The sequence below is a fragment of the Curcuma longa genome, chromosome 14 (genome assembly GCF_044706935.1).
Source record: "Curcuma longa cultivar G26 ecotype Majalengka, Jawa Barat chromosome 14, ITB_CL_G26_1.1, whole genome shotgun sequence".
In the NCBI taxonomy this organism is placed as follows: Eukaryota; Viridiplantae; Streptophyta; class Magnoliopsida; order Zingiberales; family Zingiberaceae; genus Curcuma; species Curcuma longa.
The window spans coordinates 10,109,641-10,115,918 of NC_133874.1; the positions used below are offsets into that span (position 1 = coordinate 10,109,641).

Below are 6,278 nucleotides of genomic sequence, written 5' to 3' on the forward strand. Positions count from 1 at the left end.
GTTGTCCAAGAAGAAATTTGTATATAATAATCATCTCATAAGTCGTCCTTGCTTTGCTTTGTGTGAGGAAGTAGCAATCTACCAAGCAATCTAGCAAGCAAGTTTAAGATTGTTTGGAGGAAAATATGGTGCAGCAGCTTTACGACAGAGCTATTTTGGCCTAGCGAAAGATTTCTGAGGTTAGTTTTATACTTTGATTGTTGTCTGTCACCTGATCCATTTTCCTTCCCTTGTGCTATTTCCTTCTTGTGTTTGATCGTGCCATCTGTAGCTACTTGAATCATTGTGATCCTCAAGCGAAAATCCTGTGGAGTTAAGATGAATAGCACAGAAGATGAGGGGATTGTGACAGCACTGGACATGGACTGGGTAGACACATTGAAGAAGAGTCTGTCAGACACAAAATTTAGGGATAGAAACAGAGAGCCAACAATCTACAAAGTCCCGGATATCTTGAAAAATGTCGACCGCCAAGCCTATGAGCCATTGCTCGTCTCGCTCGGCCCCTACCACCGCGACAAACCTCATCTACAGGCCATGAATCAGCTCAAATGGAAGTACCTCAAGTTTGTCCTCGAGCAGAACCCTGGTGTTACCTTGGCGGACTACCTGTAACGGATCAAGAGGATGGAAACGCCAGCACGCGAAGCCTATTCGGAAGAAGTGATGATGAGCAGCAACAGTTTTGTGGAAATGATGTTGCTGGACGGATGCTTTGTGATGCTTACAATAATGGAGTGGAACAAAGAGATGAAGATTTCAGAAGAGAGTACCTGGTGGACTCGAGTTGAAGTAGTAAAAGATATCTTCTTGCTCGAAAACCAACTTCCTTTCTTTCTGCTTGAAACTTTGTACGAATCTGCATTTCCTGGCAACAATCCCTTTCGAACTCTAGCAGTCAAGTTCATCTGCTTGATGACCACAATCAACTCGGAACTTCCCTCCGAAAATGAGACTTTTCACCACCTAATTCATCTTTGTTCATTCTTGCATTGATCCGACAAGAAACCATGGCAATGGCAATCAATCGTCCACATTTGGCTTCCTCCGCCGCTCTAAGCTAGTTAAAACACTAGTATCGTTGCCACCAAAGCTATACTCATCTTTGTTATCGCAGGTGAACAAGAAATGCCCTGCTCTAATTGCTAACCCCGAGGATGCCGAATTACTTTACTCTGTATGGATGCCCAGTGCTACAGTTCTTAATGAAGCTGGAATTCACTTCGAAATAAAAAAGAGAGATAAGAGTTTCTTGGATATTACATTTCATAAAGGCAAGTTGCAGATTCCCAAACTTCTAATCGGCGGGCATACCAACATGTTATTGAGGAATCTTATCGCGTATGAGCAATGTTCAATGGATTGCGAGTTCCATGTTTCATTCTATGCGAAGTTTATGGGTTACCTCATTGATACGGAAGCAGATGTCGAATTGCTTCGACAAGATGAAATCATTGTTAGCACCTTAGGGGATAGCCGAGATGTTGCCACTCTCTTTAACAAACTTCCCATGCAAGTGGTCTTTAGGCAGAAAACCGGATACCTTTTTGGCGCCATCAATGCCATGCTGAGGCAACGCAACACTAAATGCAGCAAATGGCGCGCAATGTTGAATCGCAACTACTTTAGTAATCCTTGGGCAGCTATCTCATTGTTTGGGGCTGTTCTCCTATTTGTTCTTACAGCAATACAGACCGTATATGCTATCCTGAGCTATGTTCGGTCAAGAAACTAGCTTCCTCACTTAAAGTAGAATAACCATGCTTTATTATTGTTGTTGTTGTTGTTGTTGTTGTTGTTGTTGTTGAAAAACTAATCTATGCTATTTATGAAAAATGTATCCTACATCACGAAGAGATGTATTTTTATGAATAAAGGGATAATTCATAAATTCTATAAATATTGAGGTTATTTCTTTCCATGCTATCCATCCTACCAAGGAGCTTGTTGAGAAGGTTAGATGCCCTTAGGACTTGATGCGATAGTAAGTGAAAGGATGAGTTTCCCAAGTAATAATCGTGGTCATCGTCCTCCTCCTCAGCATAATCCAAAACTGCAGCGTTCCGCCGGCGAGATCTAACCAAACTGTATTCCAACTCCTCCTCGGCAACCACCTCGACCAAATCCCTAGACCGCTTCGCCCTCCCGATACGCGCCATCACACTGCGAGCCACCACCTCCTCATCGACAGCCTCATTCCGATCCTCCTCCTCCTCCTCCTCGCAATCGAAGTCCGGCTCCTCCTCAGAGCCACAGCTGGACTCCCTATACTCAAACTCCTCCTCGGTGGCATCTCCGGCGAGCGAGTCGTCCAAGCTCTCCTCCACTTCCTCCTCCTCCTCCTCCTCCTCCACCCCAAAGACGTACTCTTCATATGCCGCCCCCCATTTCAGGATTCCCATCGCTGCCAGGAGCAGCAGTCCGCAGGGAGAGAAAGAAGCGGAGGCGGAGGCGACGAGCAGTGGAGGCGACGAGCAGCGGAGGCGACAGCGCAAGAAGATAAAGAAGCGGAGGCGGAGGCTGCTCGGAGGCGACGAGCAGCGAAGGCGGACGAAGAAGAGGATACGGGTGAAGGTGCGCGACGGCAGAGACGAACGGCGAGCAAGGGACAGAGGTGCGCCAGCGGCAGAGGAGAAGAAATCGGAGAGATTTTTATTTTGTTCGTCCGTCCGCGTTCCGCCCGATTTCGGAGTAATAGATTTTGAGGAGAAAACGATCCGCTGATGGATAAAATTTCTTTTCTCTCTTAAAAATTTATAAAAGTAAACGATGGACATCCTGATGAAAGTTTTCCTCTGATTTCTTTCCGCCCTCCCAAGTAAACAGGGCATAAGAGTTCAATTTCCATGCAGCGTAAATAAATGTCTACAACATTTGAACCACTCGTGGTGTTGGATCATCCTCGTGGCTCATCTGTACTTCCCTTATTTATTCAATGGTTGGCAGAAAGCTTTCGTAGAGCCGAACTAACCACCTCTAGGTGAATGAAATGTAAAAATACCTAAAATGTTAGAGGAGCTTTAAATGGGGCTCATTCTAAACTCTCTCACCATAGGTAAGTTAGAAAAAATTGCATTAAGTACCAAATATTCCCACTCTTTCCCATCTCTCTCTCTCTCTCTATATATATATGTATAAAATCAAAGATAATTATTCATGTATGATGAAATATCATATCTGAGTAAATATCTAAGATTTTGATATACTTTTTCCACTCTATGCCCCATATAGGATTGATAAGTCCTAAACTCTTACTTGGTTCAGTGACCTTTTTTCAAGAGTTTCTTGATAATAGGCTCCACTTCCACTCCCTATTTTGGATGACCTATCTCTCTAACTATTGTAGCCTTATAGCGAACTAATTCACCTCAGACTAGTCTCATTTATTATTTTCCTAGGTAAAACGAGTAATATAGATTTAGAACTGAATGGCTATATATTCCACTACAATTTTAGTTTCGTCTTTAGCCGTTGTTCCACCATTTTTGCTTGAGCTAGCTTGAAGAACCTTAGATTCTTTCATTCCATTAAAAAATCAATTCCACTAGTTAAATGTTTTAATGAGAATTAATCTATCTTCAAGTTCTAATTTTGAAACACTTAGATTAGAAAAATGGTAACTCGTTTTCAAATAGAAATTTATGTTTTCAAAATAAAATTTATAATCATGATCCTTAAGCCAAATGTACAGTACACTACTAATACATTGGTCTTCTCAATAATTGATCAATAATTACTATATTGATATAAGGTTAAAAAAATGCATCATAACTAACATTATAAACCAAGAGTATCATCATCTCACTTAATATTTAAATATCTCAAATTTAAGTCCCACGACCATCTGTGAGGAAAAATATAAAGTTCGAACCTATGTTTTGAGTTGACCTAACTTTGCTATGTGATTGTACAAATTTAACCAAATAAAGTAATGAGTTGACCATAATGAATAGATATTGAATGAATTCTAACATGATTGACTTCTCTAAAATACGCTAGAAAGTAGTAAATGATTTAGGCACCCAAAATACATTAGGCCCAATCAGATTTACCAAAAACTCTTTAGGATCCATTTTCTGCATATAAACTTTGTTCTAGATGGCCTCCTAGAAATTAAAAATAATATGACTTTTCATTTTTGAATTCCTTATATCCTAGCTCATTTTCACTAAAGTTTACCCTTTAGCTTTCAATAATCATGTTCAAAGATTTTGAGACTGGTAAATTCTTCTAAGGTGTTTTTCAAATTGTTATTCTCTACTTTTTTTTTACCTCACTTAGGGAGTTGTCTAAGTAATAAGACTTAGCTCCTTGTTGACTCGAGCTCTCTTCTTCTTCTTATTTTGATGTTGTCAGTAAAACTCCATCATCGGTGACAGTAAGTGTGAAGAAGTTTCTATACTCATCTTCCTTTTTATCATCCCAAATAACCTTTAGAGCTTTCTTCTTCTTCTCAACTCTCAGCTTTTTTTTTTCTACTTCCCCTTCTTCAACTTTGGATATTGATCCTTCGTATGTCCTTCTTCTTGGAAATTAAAGCATCTAACATTTCTCTGATTGTCTTGCTAAGATTTGACTTTTGATAGGATTTACCTACTTGTCTTTCCATGTAGGGTTCTTTGGTGCTATCCTTCTATGATTAAGGCTACAATAATGATTCAAATGGCATAGTGCTTCTCCTATTGTCTTTCTTGCTTGCCACATAGGCTACTCATCTTAGTCTAATCTTTTCCTCCTTCACTATTCTTGCATATCTTGATTCATGAAAATTCCATAGTGGAAATCAAATTTTAGAGCATATACCCCATGGTATTTTGACATGAAAAATGCACCTACCATGGATGCCCATTAAGATGCTTGTGGCAAACTGTTCAAGGCATTTTGGAATGCTTCTGATTTGTCATTTTTTATCTAATATTTCTCAATCCATTCAAAAGTTCCTTGTGCCTTAAATGCATCAAGGCCACACCCACTACTATTGGTGCAATCAACCTCGGGTCAACATTAATCAAATTAACCAAACTCGGTTTAACTCGAGTTGGATTTTGATGTTTAATCAATATTATGGTTAGGCGTCAAATAGGTCCAAGTTGAACGAATACTTGATGGTGAAAAGTCCAAATGGGTCATGGAGGATCAGACACTTAATATGAGACGGAAAATTCAAGTGAGTCATGGAGGACCAACCATTTGGCACAAGATGGAAAGTCTAAGTGGATCAAGGTTGACCAGACACTTGGTGATCAGAAGTCCAATATGAAAGTTGGCAAGAGAAAAGTACAAATGAGTCAAAGATTGACCAGACACTTGGTGATTTGAAATCCTGACAGGTCAAAATTGATCAGATACTAAACATGTCAAATATGAGAATTTTTATTTTTATTTTATTTTTAGTGGATCAATTTTGAACCAAATTAAATTAACTTGGTTTGGTTTATGATAGAAGAAAATTTTGATAAATTGGAATAGATTAAAATTTTCATCTTGAGAGGATGAAATGAACAAAACTAATTTGAATCAAAACGGAGTTAGTTTGATTAGTGAATCAAGTAAATCAATTAATTACAGTAAACCTTAAATTTTAAACTAGTTTAGCCTAAATTCAAGTCCCTGTTTGAGCAGTTACTGTTACTCCGCGAAGAAGAAGAAAAAAAAAAAAAAAAAAAAAAGCAAACATCGCGATTTCGCAGCCGCGTAAATCGCGACCGCGTCTTCGTCGAGTTCGGCGGAACTGGCGGGCGCCGCCTTCGCACCGCGTCCGCCAGTGAAAAAGTCGGGTAGGTAGGCTTTAAAAGGGCGTGCGAGGAGGGGAGCCGAGCAGCAACCCTTCATCCTCTCCTCTCCGTCTCATCGCCGCCCTCACGATCATCTTGTTGCCAGCCGCCGCGTGGAGGCCGTGTCTGCAACCGCCCGAACCAGCACAACCTTCACTGTCGAAGACGCCGACGCCGCCCTCTGTCGCCACTGCTGCCTCCACCTCCGGCCACCAAGCCCCGAACCAACGCCTGGCTTCCAGCGCCCCCTTCCAGATCGTAAGCCCTTCTCTTTTCCTTTCCTAATCTAATCGCTTCCTAAGCAAGGTCGTTGGTTTTGTAGTTGTCTTTTGTTGGGATCGATTGAGGAAAATCGGGTCTTAAATATTCCACACCTTGGTTGTCAGGCTTCAAGAGTTAAACTTTGAAGCATTTTTCTTGAGGATAGCATGCCGCCAGTTGTTCGATATTGTAAAACGTGCAAAGTGGAGGACAATTTTTATTAGTATTGGTGTTAGATGAAAT

At 40.6% G+C, this 6,278-nt stretch overlaps 1 pseudogene; it reads left to right on the top strand.

Moving 5' to 3' along the window:
* The first annotated feature begins 72 nt into the window (after window positions 1-72).
* LOC141845094 (UPF0481 protein At3g47200-like) lies at window positions 73-1,782 on the top strand (annotated as a pseudogene).
* The last annotated feature ends 4,496 nt before the right edge of the window (window positions 1,783-6,278 follow it).